The sequence below is a fragment of the Dendropsophus ebraccatus genome, chromosome 2 (assembly GCF_027789765.1).
Source record: "Dendropsophus ebraccatus isolate aDenEbr1 chromosome 2, aDenEbr1.pat, whole genome shotgun sequence".
NCBI lineage: Eukaryota > Metazoa > Chordata > Amphibia > Anura > Hylidae > Dendropsophus > Dendropsophus ebraccatus.
This window is the reverse complement of record NC_091455.1, coordinates 16,750,597-16,771,146: the sequence shown is the minus strand read 5'-3', so window position 1 is coordinate 16,771,146 and position 20,550 is coordinate 16,750,597. Positions and strand designations below refer to the sequence as shown.

The 20,550-nt window shown below is 42.1% G+C and overlaps 1 protein-coding gene across 1 annotated transcript in view; it reads right to left on the bottom strand.

Moving 5' to 3' along the window:
• Positions 1-20,550, bottom strand: part of ADCY8 (adenylate cyclase 8) — a 206,677-nt gene that overhangs the window by 168,201 nt on the left and 17,926 nt on the right. The gene's annotated exons all lie outside the window — the stretch shown is intronic.

Below are 20,550 nucleotides of genomic sequence, written 5' to 3'. Positions count from 1 at the left end.
GACGCCGTCTGACACACTAACCTACTGGTAATTGGTCGCCTTTTGTTGTCGGGTTACGGTATACCGGGATGCTACAAAGAGATGCATGCAAGACAGAGTCAGCCGCTTCCCAGGGTGGATGCTTTGCAAAAAGTACAATGTGTTTCCAGAAAATGGAGACAGATAATGGAGAAACATTCTACGGCTGATAAATAATGGATCCCACAATGTTTCTAGAAATGTTTGTGCTAAGAAACAAGAACAATTTCCAAATTCCTGAAGATTATCTACACCCAATGGCAGAAAATTACCCAACGTGGAGACTAGCCCCAGACAAGTATTTCCGAACCCAAGTACTGCACCTCCATATACAAACTGTTGTTGGGTTACTGCACACCATAACCTGTAATAGGTGAGGTTACGGCATACAGTCTGTGTAGAACTGGTTAGGAATTATGGAACCACAGGTTCATATGCAAAGACGGGACCACCCTCAAACTCTTACTATTTTTACTAATGGAGAACCAGGACCATAGGTAGAAGTATGGGGCCTGATATGTGACCCAAAGAGTTTGTTATTTTATTGTTGTGCATCCCTTAAAGGGGTTATACCCATCTGGGACACTCATGGCATATTCTGGATATGCCGCAAGCATCCCCTAAATAGGGGTTACACCTCTAGGACCCACACCTATATTCAGATCAGGGGTTCTCCGGCCCCCTCTGGCCTGTTAGCGGCCACTGGAGGTGGTCGGGAAGCAGAAAAATGGGCAAATCCAGCAACTTGTACCATTTATGTAACTCCCATCGACTTTAATTGGAAATGCTTAAATTGCCTAGCCCTGCAAGCTGCGCTGTTTAGTTAAGCAAATTGCGCAATCTGTCTGATTTGGCACTTTTTGGCTTCCTGACCACCTCTGGAGCCCTTGATGTAAGGACACATTTAGGTCCATGAGGTGGGACCTGCATCCAGGGAACACTTATGAAATATCCTGTATTTATGCCATAAGTGTCCCAGATGGGTATACCCCTTTGAGGCCAGGTTCACATTACTATTGGGGGCTTTATCATGTGCCTCTATATAAAATACCAGGCAATATAGCACAGTTTAGTCTAGTGAAATGCCTTTAACCATTCTAGAAGCCTGGCAAACCCTATTAAAGCCAAAAGGATCCACTGGGTACTTATGGTAATGGCATGGGGGTGATTAAATTAAGTGGCGTCACCCCCACCCGCATGTGATAAGCTCTGCATAGAAGCAGTGGAAACACTAGCTTACCTCCTAGGACCACCTGTAGAACGACCTTCGGTTTAGGTAGACCTGCTAACTTATGGCCGACCACCAGACTTGTGGGTATATTTGCCTGGACTGGATCAAACCCAACTTCCTATCTACCTGTCCCTGAAATGGTGACCTGGTCCTTTACTAATATTGGGTACAGTTATCCAGTCTCTTTACCAAGTTTTAGGTCACTCTTTTCCAATCTCTGACTACATTTGATGGAAAACTAGAACTCCCGTCATGCCCGATCTGACGCTGTAAGATGGTGTCTAGAACAAGGCGACACATGGTACATATTATATATCCGTCTGGGCTTCTATAACAATGCTTCAGTTCTCTGTTATAAAGTGTCAAAGATTTCCCAAACTCCTAAAATACTGAGGGCTGTTACGTCTTTTCGCTCCCCCTTCCATCCCTATCTCTGCTTTATTGACAGTCAGTTCCAAACCAGAAATCAGGAAGAAGAGCTCAATACTGGATGGGGACGGAAAGTCAAAGGTACAACCATAACTGAGCCCCTGGCTCATACAGTAACCTGATCATAAGCAGCAATATACAATTTCAAGAAAAGAATTTCCCGGACTGCGTATTGTGACATTGTTTATGAAGAGCGAGGCTTTTATGGCTGAGAAGGGTTCCCATGAATAATAGCCAGAGCTACAATTATATCAACTTTCAATACAAAAGCCAGATCTTGTATAATGCTGCCAGCCTTGACAGCTCCCAAGTAGTAAAAAATTCAACCTTTTACTTTGAAATTGCGCCTAATCATATTCAACTGGCTTTACTGTCTTCCCGGAGAACTATAAGGAGAGAAATTGCTTAATTTGCTGCAATATTGATGGAGTATGTGGGAGGGGGGTCACTTACTTAACTGTGAATTGGTCCGATATGTAGGCAAAATAAGTTGAAAATATGGAAAAAAAAATATAAAATTGAATAAATCAGGAGCCGTAAGGCTTGTAGCTCAATATACTGCATAGTGTAATGAGTGCCAGAGGCGTGCTTATAATGTAATAGATGCAGATTGTGCTTCTAATAATGTATCCTATATTATATGTATTTAGGTATTTTAGCTTTACATTACATTACGTATGCTGAAATTACTATAATACTGTTCCTATGTTTCAGAATCTAATTACTATAAAACTGCCCCTATATACAAGAAAATAACTACTATAATACTGCTCCTATATACAAGAATATAACTACTATAATACTGCTCCTATATACAAGAATATAACTGCTATAATACTGCCTCCTATATACAAGAATATACCTACTATAATACTGCTCCTATATACAAGAATATAACTACTATAATACTGCCCCCTATATACAAGAACATAACTACTATAATACTGCTCCTATATACAGGAATATAACTACTATAATACTGCTCCTATATACAAGAATATAACTACTATAATACTGCTCCTATGTTTCAGAATCTAATTACTATAAAACTGCCCCTATATACAAGAAAATAACTACTATAATACTGCTCCTATATACAAGAATATAACTACTTTAATACTGCTACTATATACAAGAATATAACTACTATATTGATGTACTGGTAGAGTGCAGTCGGCACTGCCGGTGGTGATCGCTATATGGAGCTGGCTGTCAGAGTGCAGACCTGCAACTGCTTGTATGGGGGTGCTCCCAGATGCGAGAAAGAAAGCATATGCAATAAAATTGCAGAAAGGAGACTGGGGCACTCACCCAATGTTACAAGCTGAGTATCTTTAATTCAATGCGACATCAATCCAAAGGTGAGGGAGGACAGATGGATAGCGGGCGCTCACACCCCCGGGACGACGTTTCACGCCTGGTCGGCGCTTCTTCCTGCCGGGAAATCACCTGACCTCTGGGAGGGGAGTGTTTAAATACCATTCACCAAGGTAAACAAAAAATCACCAGTGACACAAAAAATAGTAAAAACACAAATCATAGGCATAGGCTCATAACAGTAAACCCCAAGATTCCAATTGGCTGAGGCAAGCTTTACCTGCAGGGAACAAGAAGTGTAGGCAGTGCAGATACTGCAACTTCATGTATGACAAGCCTTACATTAAGCTCAATGGTACGGATATTACTGTAACAGAGTTCATCACATGTCAAAGTACCTATGTAGTGTACGTCATTTTCTGCCGTGCAGTTTCTTTAACGTTGGCAAAACCAAAAGGAAAATGTGGATCCGCTATAAAGAACATATTTACTCTGTCAGGACCGGCAAAGGTGTCCCGCGCCTAATTGAACATATACGCACGGTACACAAGGGAGATACTAGCTGCGTTAAATATATGGGCTTGGAAAGGGTTAAAACCCCCACGGACGGCAGCGATTGGCATAGACGTTTACTGTCCAGAGAGGTCTATTGGATCTCAAAGCTGAATGCCGTTGGACCGCTCGGGCTTAACGAGCGCAATGATTATAACAACTGCCTATGATTTGTGTTTTTACTATTTTTTGTGTCACTGGTGATTTTTTGTTTACCTTGGTGAATGGTATTTAAACACTCCCCTCCCAGAGGTCAGGTGATTTCCCGGCAGGAAGAAGCGCCGACCAGGCGTGAAACGTCGTCCCGGGGGTGTAAGCGCCCGCTATCCATCTGTCCTCCCTCACCTTTGGATTGATGTCGCATTGAATTAAAGATACTCAGCTTGTAACATTGGGTGAGTGCCCCAGTCTCCTTTCTACAATTTTATAACTTCTATATTACTGCCCCTATATACAAGATTATAACTACTATAATACTGCTCCGATATACAAGATTATAACTACTATAATACTGCCCCCTATATACAAGAATATAACTACTATAATACTGCTACTATATACAGGAATATAACTACTATAATACGGTTCAGGGAAGAAAAAGAGTGCTGCACCTCACACCTATGGCTGATACTAGTACCTCTCGGCTGCATAAAAAACATCAGAATTCTGTATGTGAATTGATCAAGCCACACTGCCCCATGTACCGCGTGCAGGTATCTGATACACATGGGTCCCTACACTAAGTCCACACTGTGCCGGTCAGCAACCACCACCCCCGCAGGCGTGCACAGTCAGGGAACGGGGGCCATAGAACGGCCCTGCAACCCCCATGCCACAGGACCAGACCCAAAAATGCCCCACCAAAACCCAGCCAGCACCACCGGCGGAGGAAGCTGCCCCCAAACAGCACAAGTCTGGAAAAGGTATTGCACTTACCATAGCTATCAAAGATAGAATGGGACAGACATGAGGGATCAAAACCATGAGCACTCAGGTGTCTCCTACTAATTGCGGTCAAGTGTAATACCATATCCATACTGGTGTCGTTTGGGGGCAGCCTTCCCCGCCGGTGGTGCTGGCTGGGTTTTGGTGGGGCTTTTTGGGTCTGGTCCTGTGACATTGGGGTTGCAGGGCCGTTCCATGGCCTCCCTTCCCTGCATGTGCACGCTTTGTGGGGTTGGCGGTCGCTGACCGACACGGTGTGGAGTTAGCGTAGGGACCCGTGTGGACCAGAGGACCTGCGCGGTGGTACACGGGGCAATATGGCTTGATCAATTCATATACAGACACTCTGGTGTTGATTTTTAATATAGGCCTAGCGGCATTAGTATCAGCCATAGATGGGATGTGCAGCCGTTCCATTCTCTCCAGTTTGTGTATAACTACTATAATACTGCTCCTATATACAAGAATATAACTACTATAATACTGCTCCTATATACAAGAATATAACTACTATAATACTGCTCCTATATACAAGAATATAACTACTATAATACTGCTCCTATATACAAGAATATAACTACTATAATACTGCTCCTATATACAAGAATATAACTACTATAATACTGCTCCTATATACAAGAATATAACTACTATAATACTGCTACTATATACAAGAATATAACTACTATAATACTGCTCCTATATACAGGAATATAACTACTATATACTGCTCCTATATACTAGAATATAACTACTATAATACTGCTCCTATATACAAGAATATAACTGCTATAATACTGCTCCTATATAAAAGAATATAACTACTATAATAATACTGCTCCTATATACAAGAATATAACTACTATAATAGTGCTCTCTATATACAAGAATATAACTACTATAATACTGCTCCTATATACAAGAATATAACTACTATAATACTGCTCCTATATACAGGAATATAACTACTATAATACTGCTCCTATATACAGGAATATAACTACTATAATACTGCTCCTATATAGAAGAATATAACTACTATAATACTGCTCCTATATACAAGAATATAACTACTATAATACTGCTCCTATATACAGGAATATAACTACTATAATACTGCCCCTATATACAAGAATATAACTACTATAATACTGCACCTATATACAAGATTATAACTACTATAATACTGCCCCCTATATACAAGAATATAACTACTATAATACTGCTACTATATACAGGAATATAACTACTATAATACTGCTCCTATATACAGTAATAAAACTACTATAATACTGCTCCTATATACAAGAATATAACTACTATAATACTGCCTCCTATATACAAGAATATAACTACTATAATACTCCCTCCTATATACAGGAGTATAACTACTATAATACTGCCCCTATATACAAGAATATAACTACTATAATACTGCTCCTATATACAAGAATATAACTACTATAATACTGCCCCCTATATACAAGAATATAGCTACTATAATACTGCCCCCTATATACAAGAATATAACTACTATAATACTGCTCCTATATACAAGAATATAACTACTATAATACTGCCTCCTATATACAGGAATATAACTACTATAATAGCATCCCCATGCAGAGGAATATTAGCAGTATACGGTGTTCTCACAAAAGCTGTTATGATCTAATTTTTGCAGCAGACATGGATAACAATGGGAGGAGAATTATAGAGGAAAGTTTGTATTGTTTTTTCCATTCCTCATCTATAATTACATGGTTGTGATCTACGGTATTAACTACAAGATACAAAAGTAAATTTTCCATATGTGATAATAATAAGTGACTGTATTTCATTACGGTATGTATAATTGTAACTGTAGATACATGGATATAATAATAGTAATACTCGGTTAGGGTGGTGTTTACCTACACAGCCGTTCGGAGAGCTATGAATGTTTCATGGCTGCACATGGAGGAGTGGCGGTGGTATGAATATATAGCAGTATTATTACCGTCTCCCCTGTCCCGATCCTGATATATGACCCAGCCGTACCACTGTTTGCTGAAGTGAAAAATGACTATTTCTTCTTGCATGATTTTTGTAATGATTAAAATGTCATCTTTCTGGTGCACATTATAGGACATAAGCTGATTACTAGGCAGCTGCCCTTTCTGCCGCTATCATCAGAGCGGATGCCTCGGATCGCCTCGCTGCCTTCCCCTGCGCTCGGCTTTCTGGGTATTTGGCTGCTTTATTGGATCACTGGCTCTTTGTTAATTGCTGATTTGTTGCACTTTATCTTCCATTTGTTACATACTGGATGCTTAGTGGTTGGTGGGTAATGAACAAATGCCGGCAGTGATGTCTGCTCTGTACGGTTGTATTTATTGAAGGGTGTAAATTACTACGGGGCAGTTACGTGAGATAGAGATTGATAGCTCTTGTTCAGACTTATTGATTACATAAGAGAACAAAGTAAATTACAACCTCATCTATTACAATATATCAATGGAATGTGGTGCAAATAATACAGTGCCGGAGGAAATTCATCACTGCAGTATATGAGCGGTTATATACTCAGTGGACGGTATTATGGTATGTTCACACGTGTCAGATGGGCAGTAAAATGCTGCAGATCCACACAATGATTAACTCTATTACCAAGTAATAGGGCTAATCTTATTAATCAGCAGACAAGTGGTATTTATTTATCAGCAGCATAGCCAGGAACCTGGCAGTATTATAGTAGTTATATTCTAGTATATAGTAGCAGTATTATAGTAGTTATATTCCTGTATATAGGAGGCAGTATTATAGTAGTTATATTCTTGTATATAGGAGCAATATTATAGTAGTTATATTCTTGTATATAGGAGCAGTATTATAGTAGTTATATTCCTGTATATAGGGGCAGTATTATAGTAGTTATATTCTAGTATATAGGAGCAGTATTATAGTAGTTATATTCCTGTATATAGGAGCAGTATTATAGTAGGCACAAGGTACATGGGGCAGTATGGCTTGATCAATTCATACACAAAATTCTGATGTGTTTTTTATTTAGCCTAGCGGCACTAGTATCAGCCATAGGTGTGAGGTGCAGCACTCTGTTTCTTCCCTGAACCGCATTTTGTTTCTCTCTTTTCTCCGTGTTTTGCACTCCTCCTGGTGAGACCCACATGACCGCATTTAGCAGGAGACACCTGAGTGCACATGGTTTTAATCCCTCCTGTTTTTTTCCCATTCTGTCTGCTGCAGCTATGGTGAGCGCAATACCTCATCCAGACTTTTGCTGTTTGGGGGCGACCTTCTCCGCCGGCGGTGCTGGCCGGGTTCTGGTGTGGTGTTTTTGGGTCTGGTCCTGTGGCATGGAGGTCGCAGGGCCGTCCCATGGCCCCCGTTCCCTGGCTGTGCACGCCTGCGGGGTTGGTGGCCACTGACTGGCACGGTGTGGACTTAGTGTAGGGACCCATGTGTATCAGATACCTGCACGTTGGTACATGGGGCAGTATGGCTTGATCAATTCATACACAAAATTCTGATGTGTTTTTTATTTAGCCTAGGGGCACTAGTATCAGCCATAGGTGTGAGGTGCAGCACTCTGTTTCTTCCCTGAACCGCATTATAGTAGTTATATTCTAGTATATAGGAGCAGTATTATAGTAGTTATATTCTTGTATATAGGAGCAGTATTATAGTAGTTATATTCCTGTATATAGGAGCAGTATTATAGTAGTTATATTCCTGTATATAGGAGCAGTATTATAGTAGTTATATTCTGCTATATAGGAGCAGTATTATTATAGTAGTTATATTCCTGTATATAGGAGAAGTATTATAGTAGTTATTTTCTTGTATATAGGAGCAGTATTATAGTAGTTCTATTCCTGTATATAGGGGGCAGTATTAGGCTGGGTTCACACTATGTATATTTGAGGATGTATTTGGTCCTCATGTCAGGTCCTCATAGCAACCAAAACCAGGAGTGGATTGAAAACACAGAAAGGATCTGTTCACACAATGTTGAAATTGAGTGGATGGCCGCCATATAACAGTAAATAACGGCCATTATTTCAATACCACAGCCGTTGTTTTAAAATAACAGCAAATATTTGCCATTAAATGATGGCCATCCACTCAATTACAACATTATGTGAACAGAGCCTTTCTGTGTTTTCAATCCACTCCTGGTTTTGGTTGCTATACAGCCTCACAAATACAGCCTCAAATATACATAGTGTGAACCCAGCTTTATAGTAGTTATATTCCTGTATATAGGAGCAGTATTATAGTAGTTATATTCTGGTATATAGGAGCAGTATTATTATAGTAGTTATATTCCTGTATATAGGAGCAGTATTATAGTAGTTATTTTCTTGTATATAGGAGCAGTATTATAGTAGTTCTATTCCTGTATATAGGGGGCAGTATTATAGTAGTTATATTCCTGTATATAGGAGCAGTATTATAGTAGTTATATTCTGGTATATAGGAGCAGTATTATTATAGTAGTTATATTCCTGCATATAGGGGCAGTGTTATAGCAGTTATATTCCTGTATATAGGGGGCAGTATTATAGTAGTTATATTCCTGTATATAGGAGCAGTATTATAGTAGTTATATTCCTGTATATAGGGGGCAGTATTATAGTAGTTATATTCCTGTATATAGGAGCAGTATTATAGTAGTTATATTCTGGTATATAGGAGCAGTATTATTATAGTAGTTATATTCCTGCATATAGGGGCAGTGTTATAGCAGTTATATTCTTGTAGATAGGGGTCTGTTTTATAAGAATTAGATTAGATTAGATAGGAGCAGAATTATAGGAGTTATATTCTTTTATGTGAAGGCGGTGTAGTGGTTAGTGTTAACAAATCATATTATATGATTGTTAGCACAGCACAATGGCAAAGGCTGTAAGACAGATACACACAGACAGTGAGCCCTGGCTGTTCCACTGTCCCTGCCTACTTGCCACGGACAGCCCTAGGCGGCTGTGGACAACCACGAAGACAATCCCTGCTCTGTAACAGGTGAAAACACAAAACAAGGACAGACAAACAAACACAATAATTTGGTGTCAACAGTGCAAGTCGGCAATGGCTGGCAGCAAAGGTACAAAATCGTCAGGCAAAGGAAGGGTCAAAAGTCAAGCAGAAAGGTAAAGGCAGGCGGCAGATAGGGAAGTCAAAGAACGAGCAAAGGGGGTCAGGAAAACTACAAGTCACAGCAAGAATACGCTTAGTCTAGCAGGAACACTAATAGCCAGCATTGTATGCTGGGCTTCACACTATTTATGGAGGATCAGGGACTCCAGCAGCTGATTGGATCGGCCCCTTATCCTCCACACAGCTCACCTGCACAGCAGCAGGATTACCCTGAAACTGCCAATGCATAACAAGAAAGACGGGTGGGGCCGAACAAACCAAAAATAAGCCTGTGTTCAGACAGGGTTCTGAAACTGCACAGAAACACCAACTCAGTGTCTTCTCAGGCGCACAGCCTGAACCGAGGAGCGCCAGTGCACAGTCCTGACGATGATGTTGGATGGAATATTTATACTTACTCTTTGCTATATATTAAAATGTATGGTCAACATGCTCTGCAGCTACTGACCTATTACCCTCAGCTTTCACTGCTAGTCACAGGTCACTTGCCATGGTGGCAAAGTTGCAGGGTGTTCATGAGTTTTCAGAATGCAGAAATTGATTTAGCAAAATGCCACTTACTCCCTTCTTTTGCGGCTCTCAGAAGTTGTTCTCAGTTCTAGCACACAGCCGCGCTAATGATCATGTCTGGAGGGGCTTTAAAACTTTGACTGGAGAATTTTCTTCAACAAAAGGCCGACTTAGCACAGCATGGGAGATGATCCCATTACCGAACATAACAGCAGCAGGAGGCATTAAGGAGCTTATTTTATCATCACAACACTTAGGTTTCACAGGGAAACACCAGACAAAAAGAAAATGATTCAGAAAAGCGCAAAGCACTCCATTCAAAAGCTGAGAAAAATGTTCAGGAGAAATAGTCGGCCAAAGGCTGTTTGCATAAGTGGTAATAATCTATGATAACAAACTAGGGTAACATAGTAAGAAAAATGGAAAAGAAAACCCCAAAGACATAAAAACCCGTAAGAAGTCTATTGAGTGGAAATACGGCTGAAAGGTAATGGGCGACATTGACATTAAACTCTATTTTTATTCTGAATAGATCAAATATTCTTAATATTGTGTTTCATATACCGTATCTCTATAGGGAATGTGATTTTTTTCTGAAAGAGTCAAATTACTCCCAGTAATACTTACTTGATGTGAGGTCTTGCTGAAGCTGAAGGTCTTTGTTTGCTGCTTTACTTTTACACTTGTGCACCGCCCATGTCATTCTCCTCTACACACTGCCTTGTATCTGCTTTTCTGCCTATCTACAGCCTGTGTAAGCTTCTCTCCATGTATGTATGTATGTATGTATATCTGACACTGACAGAAGGATACAGAAGAGCACAGAGCCATCAGACACGGCTCTCTGATTTTTCTTGTGCTCAGGAGGACAGTGAAGGACAAAAACTCTGCAGGAGCTAAATAGTAAGAAATTTATCTAGGCACCTATATCAGAGAAAAGGTCCTCTAAATCAGCACAGTACAAATCTTCTCTGGTTCTGCCATGGCTTCGGTTCCTATGACACTGCCTCTAGCTGCCTTGCTCTTCTTCTCTTGTATCCAATTTTGTACACTCTGGACCCTCATTATTTTCCTCCTTCTGGCCTAGTCTTATACTAAACTTTAGGCTCCAACCTGGCATGCTAGACCCTATCTTCTCCTCTTGGACTCTTCCCTTACCCCAACTTAAGGTTCTGTTGTTCTATTGGCTTTGAGTCAATCTGGTCTTAGATTATGCCTATTCCTTCTCTTCTGACCACATTCCAGTACTGTCCTCCTGGCTATGACTTTTAGGACATTTACCCACGCCTAGAGCCAGCCCTCTTGACTCTGACCAACAGCTTTGTCTTTTCACACCCTAGTGTGGTCCTCTTGGCTTTCACTAAGCACTTGGTCTGGCTATGTTCTGGTGTGGTCCTCCTTACCTCTCACCCATGGCCTCCTCAGACCAGGCTCCACTACGGCCATCCTGACTCTCACCCATGGCTTCATTTGACATTCCAGTCTGGCCCTACAGGCTCTTACCGATAGCTCCATTCAACCACTCTCCAGTCTTGCCCTTTTGGATCCAACCCTTGGCTCTGTCCCTGACTTTGAAGGCTGTTTGGTCTCCTCGGTAACTACTATTGTCTATGTTTATGTATGTTCTCTGGTTTCCTAAACATTGTGGTGCCTAACTGCCAACTGGCAATTATTTATATGGATACCACCCGGTGATCACCATCTGCAGAAGAGTCTATACAGTCTTGTTGGGGTTTACGATGAAAACGAGGAGATAACTTAGATTCCATACCCCAGTCTAGACAGCCCAACCAGTTGTCGCCCAAAAGTTCCAGTTCTAATCCACTTGACATATCAATAAGATATGACCAAGAGTCAAGTCAGTATACAAACTGTGTTGCATGTCTATGAGGTTTATCAATGTGGCCCAAGTTGGCTGAGTTGGCCAAGTGGTTGATCGCTTAGATCTTCAGAACTGGACAGCAATATATCTATCTCTTCTGCTGTAGTCGTTGAACCACAGACCTTTCTAGAAAATTTCAATAATGTTGCATACATTTCCATGGCGTTGGGAGTCAGACCTGGCCCAATCCTGAGACTGCATTGATGTGGTAGATCGTGGAAGATCTAGGCATACATGGAGCCCAATATATGCCTAGATCAGGGATGGGGAACCTTTGGCCCACCCTGGCCTAGATCCTCATTGACCAATCAGATTAGGGCATCCAATTGGACCTTGTATGGCCATCATTGGAGAACGTATGGTTGTTATAGACAATATCACTGTGCAGAAATAATCCCAATGAAACTCCATATAGAACAGAGTCCTAAAGCACAACATAGGAATTCTGACTGCTATGTATAGTGTCCACACAATCCTTTTACATTATATATTTTCTGTCAGGTTACAAGTAATTACTAGAATCCTATTGGTTACCATGGAAACTGTGACCAGTTTAGAGCGTTTCCCCACCTAAATTGATTTCTTGATAAATTTGATTGATAATGTGGGCCGATGCGGGGAATGACATGGCTTGACTGCTGCCGAGGTGATTTTCTACTCTTTGTTTTAAGTTCAGCGCCAATCCATCTTTGTGTCGTTTGATATATATTGGTTTCTATGGAAACACCAGCCGTTTTATTGTGTGGCACCACGGGATCTCCACAAGAGCTCGGAGATCCGGTGTTGTCACCCATCGAGCGTGGCCTCTACTGTATAGCAGTCAACATCGGGCCTGAACTGATTCATTGTAGAAGTAATCTCAGCTTTTACTTGAGTTCTCCTTTAAATACATTAAAGAGCTTTAAAGGGGACCTGTCACCACGGCTGCCAGGGTGAAGCTCCATTCTCTATTGGCGTCGGGCCCATCTCTGGTGAGCACGCGCACGGCTTGCGACGTGGATTTCTCAGCAACGGAACGGGGTTCGAGACCGGGACTTTGAGGAAGGGGTAAGTATAAGGGGCTCCACTGGGGGGTTGGTTGGGCCTCACCCCGGCAGCTGGGGTGACAGGCTTCCTTTAAGAGGGGTATTCAAGCCCGAAACAATCTCTATTCTGCTGCTTAGCTGATAAATATTGGATTACGGTGGCCCAACTGTCCATTGCTTGCTAACAAAGCCATGGACATGAACCTTTTAAGTCATTTTATAAGTCTCTATCCAGTCATTCTATTATCCAGTCATAATATGGCAGTGTTATCTAAAGATGAGTGGCTAAAGAAGTTGGATGCCGCCCTAAGGCTACCTAGAAAACATGGAAACAGCCATAGGCCATAGGCTGTATCTATATTTTCCTGGCTCCTTAGGGCAGCATACAACTGCTTTAGCCACCGATAATCTGGTTTGGACAGATCCAAACGTGCTCAAGATTCACTCATCTTTAGTGTTATCTAGTCATGGTATAATGGTGTGATCCTGTCATGGTATATTAGTGTTATCCAGTCATGGTATGGTGGTGTTATCCAGTCATGGTATGGTGTTGTTATCCGGTCATGGTATGGCGGTGTTATCCAGTCAGGGTATAGTAGTGTTATCCAGTCATGGTATGGTGGTGTTATCCAGTCCTGGTATGGTGGTGTTATCCAGTCAGGGTATAGTAGTGTTATTCAGTCATGGTATGGTGGTGTTATTCAGTCAAGATATAGTAGCGTTATCCAGTCAGGATATATTGGTGTTATCCAGTCATAGTATGGTAGTGTTATCCAGTCATGCTATGGTGGTGTTATCCAGTCATGGTATGGTGGTGTTATCCAGTCATGGTATGGTGGTGTTATCCAGTCATGGTATGGTGGTGTTATTCAGTCAGGGTATAGTAGTGTTATTCAGTCATGGTATGGTGGTGTTATTCAGTCAGGGTATAGTAGTGTTATTCAGTCATGGTATGGTGGTGTTATCCAGTCATGGTATAGTAGTGTTATTCAGTCATGGTATGGTGGTGTTATCCAGTCATGGTATGGTGGTGTTATCCAGTCATGGTATGGTGGTGTTTTCCAGTCATGGTATGGTAGTGTTCTCCAGTCATGGTATGGTAGTCTTATCCAGTCATTGTAGGGTGGAGTTATCATGGTAGGGTGGAGTTATCCAGTCATAGTGTGGTGGTATTATCCAGTCACAGTAAGGTAGTATTATCCAGTCAAAGTATGGTGGTATTATTCAATCATGGCATAGTAGAGTTATCCAGTCATGGTATGGTAGTGTTATCCAGTCAAAGCATAGTGATGTTATGCAGTCAGGATATAGTGGTATCTAGTCAAAGTATTGTGATGTTGTCTAGTCATGGTATGGTGGTGTAATCCAGTCACAGTATAGTTATGTTATCCAGTCAAGGTATAGTAGTGTTATCCAGGCACAGATTGGCATCCTGGGTAGGCCATACCACTGAACACCAGGGCTGGGGTTGTGATCTAGTGGGAACATGGGATGCAAATGCTGTAAAATGTCCTCAGCAGAAACTCCACATGTAAATCCACAACCGTGCATCTAGACTTGCTACTGTTCAAAATGACAAGTTCAGGTCCCTCCTGTCATGCAGGATCACACATGTCATCCCTCAACTGGTATCACCGTGTGTAAGAGAGTCCTTAATATGGATGTACTGTACGCCAGTTTAGAGACTAGGCTAGCACAGCATGAGCTGTAAATATGCTGGAGTTGTGGCCACTATCTTAGCCGGGGTAAATACTGTAGATACACGAGCCACGGCACTGTATCTCTGCCCCGGAGGAGAGAAGACCCTACCATGTCTCTGTGTGTGGTCAACTTTAGCACCTTTAAATTTAAAAAAAAAAATGACCAAAAATGTTAATAGTCTATGACAACATTGCAATAAATGCGCAATAAATCCCGCAGCTCAATGGAAAACGACTCCTAAACAATCCCAACCATTTACAAGGGGCCACTAAAGCTCTCATCACGTTCCCTAAAGGAATGCAGACAACACATTAGACAGCGGACCCCGAAGAGACGTTCGATACAACATTCCAGGATTAAATCTCTCCTTTCATAGAATAGACTAGAACAAATGTTTTCCTTTGTGAAAACCTGTGGGTGTAAATTCGCTATTAGCCACGCTCGGTGCTTCAGTGTGGAAAGTCATGAGAAGAGAAAGGAAGGATGGGTACAAAGGGCGCTGGAGGGGGAAGCCGGCTGCGCTCCTTCCCTCTCCGACCGAGCTGCAGAATAAATACGGGATGCGGATTTCAGGCTGTTATTAAAGGGACGGCGGTGACAGCACAGGACACAGTGGAGCGCACAGGCGGCTATTTATAGCGGGGTACACGCCGTATATTGGTTAATGATACAGCGACAGATATGGACTTAATTATTTTCCTAAATGTAAGGTTTTAATGAGCAGCGAAGTGCAAGGGAAATGGAACTCATTCATGTTCTGCCTTCGCTCGCCTGAAACAGTCTATTATTTCTGCCTGTAATAGGCCGATATATATGCCGGTCACATCCTGCAGTCTATTAGCCCTATCCGGCAGTCTGTAAGGGGAGATACAGTTTACATAATGCGATTATGTCACGGTTTGCAGCCATTTTAGTTGTAGCGAGAGCAAAGAAAGCCGTAAACACAATGTGGCTGCATTCTGCGGCCTGAAGCCATGTTCATGTGTGATCGACGTGGGTTGGGCTGCCCGAATCCTCGTCATCGAATCTGCACCCGGTTCTGGTATGGGCAGAAGCCATGACGCTGTATATGCTCTCCCTTACGATACTCCAACCTGGTTCTAGTATTTTGGTGCTGCCATTCTTCCCAATAGCTCTAAATGCAAGTGTGAATATACACACTATGGCAGAGATTTATCAAACATGGTGTATAGTGAAACTGGCTCAGTTGCCCCTAGCAACCAATCAGATTCCACCTTTTATTCCTCACAGACTGTTTGGAAAATGAAAGGTGGAATCTGATTGGTTGCTAGGGGCAACTGAGCCAGTTTCACTTTACACCATGTTTGATAAATCTCCCCCATAGTATATACATAGCCAGTTTAAAGGGGTTGTCCCGAAACAGGCTGCACTATGAGTCAACTTGAGTCAGGTTGGTGGGCCCCAATGCATAGGGCCCCTCAATTATAATGCTCTATTTATAGTTTTGGGGTATGTTCACACTGAGGAAAAGGCGAGGAATTTCAATCTGAATCCATCCTTAATTTTACGTGTATTCCGCTGAAATTTTGACTGTAAAATATGTATAGAGCAATGTCTCATTGTGTTCAATGGGATTTCCGCTCTGTTGTTCACAAGCAAGTGACACAACAACATATTATAGAGTAAGTTACAGTATGTGCAAAGTAAGTGCACCTCATTATTCTCAAATGACCTATCTCTGGAGATATGTTAAAGACGGCTCCCTTCTGGTGTACCCCTTTAAGTAATGGCTTCTGTAAAGGGGACGTGGACTAAACGGCATGCTCCAAAATAGCAATAGAATTCTGCTGCAAGATTCCGGCACAAATGAAGCCAACTAATAGTTTGTATGACCTTAGACTAGACAGGCTGCAATAACAAAAGCAATAAACCTCAGTCTGAACCAGCATAAGAATTAAGAGGGCAGTAAATATCTTCCAGTTTGCCTAACCCAACACTTATTACCTGACCTGCCATAAAAGACATTCCTGTATTCTCAGGATAATGACACGCTGACACTTGGGGAACAGGATAAGGACACTTGGGGTACAGGATAATGACACTTGGGGTACAGGATAATGACACGCTGACACTTGGGGAACAGGATAAGGACACTTGGGGTACAGGATAATGACACGCTGACACCTGGGGTACAGAATAATGACACTTGGGGTACAGGATGACATGATGACACCTGCGGTATAGGACAAGGACACTTGGGATACAGAATGACACGCTGACATCTGCAGTATAGGACAAGGACACTTGGGGTACAGGATAACACGCTGACATCTGCGGTATAGGACAAGGACACTTGGGGTACAGGATAATGACACGCTGACCTCTGGGGTACAGGATGATGAAACTGTCAATTGGGGTACAGGATAATGACACTCTGACACTTGGGGTACAGGATAATGACATTTGGGGTACAGGATAGGGACACATTGAAACATAAGGGAACCGGATAGTGACATGCTGACCCTTGGGGTACAGGATAATGACACTTGGGGTACAGGTGGGGTACAGGATGATGACACGCTGACACTTGGGGTACAGGATAATGACACACTGACACCTGGGGTACAGGATAGTGACACTTGGGGTACAGGATAATGACACTTGGGGTACAGGATAAGGACACGCTGACCCTTGGGGTACAGGATAATGACACTTGGGGTACAGGACGACACGCTGACATCTGTGGTATAGGACAAGGACACTTGGGGTACAGGATAGTGACACGATGACATCTACAGTATAGGACAAGGACACTTGGGGTACAGGATGACACGCTGACATCTGTGGTATAGGACAAGGACACTTGGGGTACAGGATGACACGCTGACATCTGCGGTATAGGACAAGGAGGACACTTGGGGTACAGGATGACACACTGACATCTGCGGTATAGGACAAGGACACTTGGGGTACAGGATGACACACTGACATCTGCGGTATAGGACAAGGACACTTGGGGTACAGGATGACACACTGACACCTGGGGTACAGGATAGTGACACTTGGGGTACAGGATAATGACACTTGGGATACAGGATAAGGACACGCTGACACTTGGGGTACAGGATAATGACACTTGGGGTACAGGATAAGGACACGCTGACATCTGCGGTATAGGACAAGGACACTTGGGGTACAGGATAATGACACTGACATTTGCGGTATAGGACAAGGACACTTGGGGTGCAGGATGACGCGCTGTCATCTGCGGTATAGGACAAGGACACTTGGGGTTGCTCAGCTCCAGTCATTGTTGGTTCCGTTCGATAACACCTGAAGCCACACACTGCTAATAGCCGTATAAATCTGGGGCGGTTTCTCCATTATGACTCACATCCTACAATATAACGCCATCTTATTTATTCTCAGATGATATTCTTAGAAACAGTGACTTCTAAGTGACCCAGAAAACTGCAGAACTTTTCTTATACAGATCCAGAAGGAAGACGTCTGTCTGTGTATTACCTTTATATCTAATGTGTGATACATAGTGAGAAGCAGCAGCAGCAGCACACCTATATCCTCAGATACCCGGCTGGGACCCCTATAGCTTCAGACACGTATAGATGGGATCTTATGTGATGATATATGGTGGAATAATATCACTGCTTGGGTGGGGGGCACAGCCTTTTTATTAACACCAGGGATGGGGAACCTGCAGCCCTGCAGCTGTTGCAAAACTACAATTCCCATCATGCCTGGATAGCTGATGCATTAGCTTTGGCTCCCCAGGCATGATGGGAATTGTAGTTTTGCATCAGCTGGAGGGCCACCACTTCTTTACACTAATAGAGGGCAGAGGGATCAAAAGGGACCCTCAGACTCCAGGGCCCAAGTGCAATATCTGCGCACGGCCAGAAGGGGCAGAAGGGTCTGTTAGGTTCAAGTCTTAAAGAGAATGTGTCATCAGAAAATAACGTATTGTTTAGAGGACAACTTTGGTTATTTTTTTTTATCTTAATTAACACACATTACAAAGTTATATAGCCTATTTAGCTTTGTAATGTGTGTTAATAAACTATCTGTCCCTGTTCCCCCCTTTCCCACCCATGTGAAGCGCTGCAGCCAATGAAAAGGTGTGCCGATGCGCATGTGCACCTGCAGCCTTTTCTCTGCCATTCACTGCTCCGCAGCCCAGAAGTAAGGGAGATCTAAGGACGGTGGCCGGAGATGACGGGGACACGGCCGGTGGGAGATTCAAGCGGCGATCGTCTCTGGAGGCATTGTAAGTATATAAGGTGTTTGTGTTTTTTTGTTGTTTTTTTTGGGGGGGGTGGGGGCGCCAGAGTTGTCCTTTAAATAATGTTTAATGTGAAACATATATTTAAAGATTTTTTTTGGTGAAATGTTTTTAAATTTTCCATTTTTCTATCTATATTATAAAATAATCCTGAAATCTTGCAGTTTTCATTCTCACAACTGGGGCTAAAACTAAACTGAGACTTCTTGTTATGTCTGTGGTGATAAGGAGGAGGCTGCTGTAAAGTGATCCGAACAGCATTGCAGCGTCATGTGACACCAGTAGATAGAGGAGACAATAGCAACTCCCTGTGGAATGGCCTCTTTACAGGTCACAAAGCGAGCTCAGTAATTCTACATATTCATCTCAAGGGGACAGAGTCTGTCTATTGTCGTTTATGTCCATGAGTCTTACTGTAAAGCATGTCACTAAATGCTGTTAAGAACAGCCCAGACAATATGGCCGCCCCCATAACAATGTACAAACAGTGAAATAAATAAAAATTACAGTCAGAAAATAGAAACAGAGTAGAATAAAAGAAAAAGTTTTAGTATCTGACTCTAATCAGTAAAAGAAAATGTAGGTGACATATTCCCTTTAAAAGGGTTGTCTGGAAAGCAGAAGGCTTCAGTCATCTTCTGCTCCCCAGACAAACCCTTTAAGTCTTCTTTATTAACTCAAATGGAGTGCATTATGACTATATTAATTTATTAAGGCTCTCTTGACCTTTTGGGGCCGCTGAATAACCCTCTAATGGAGCCACTGCCTTTTTCATACTGTTTCATACCGCTGCCTCCTGTATAAGGAATAAGTCTCTGGAATCCTTCCACATGACATAATGAATTCAGTATTTTACCCTATAACACAACATACAATGCCGCCCAACAGGGAAATCATTCTATTGCAGCGCATTAATAATGCAGCAACGCTAAAGAGAGAGCTCCTGATAAAGCATCGCCCAGAGGTCTGGATTTACATCTCCTGACACTTTGCCTGTTTTCTTTGCTTCATTTCTCACTGTTTCCTACTGATTCCCATTTGTGTAAAATAATTACAGTACATGGAAATCACTTAGGCTGGGCGGAGATATATCAATGGAGGCCGATGTGCAAATAATGGGAGGTTTCTAATGGAGAGAATGGGAAATTGTGGAGTCACCTATTACATCCGACATTACCACCCTCATTGTTTGTTCTCTTTATAAAAAAAACTCTTTATACATACCATCCATCTACTTACTAATATGCAGAATAATACTTGAGGGGCACGGGAATGGAAGAGAAGACCTTTAAAGTGTCACTCTTGTTTAATTTTTCTTTTTTTCCCCAGAAATTAATAGTCCAGGCGATTTTAAGAAACTTTGTAATTGGGTTTATTAGCCGAACAAATGCATTTTTATCATGAAAAAGCAGTTTGATGCTCTCCCCCTGTCTTCATGGTTTTCTATGGAGAGGGGAGGGGTGAAGGGAGATGAGGCACCAAAACAGGACAACAAAGAGTTAATTTACAGCTACATCAC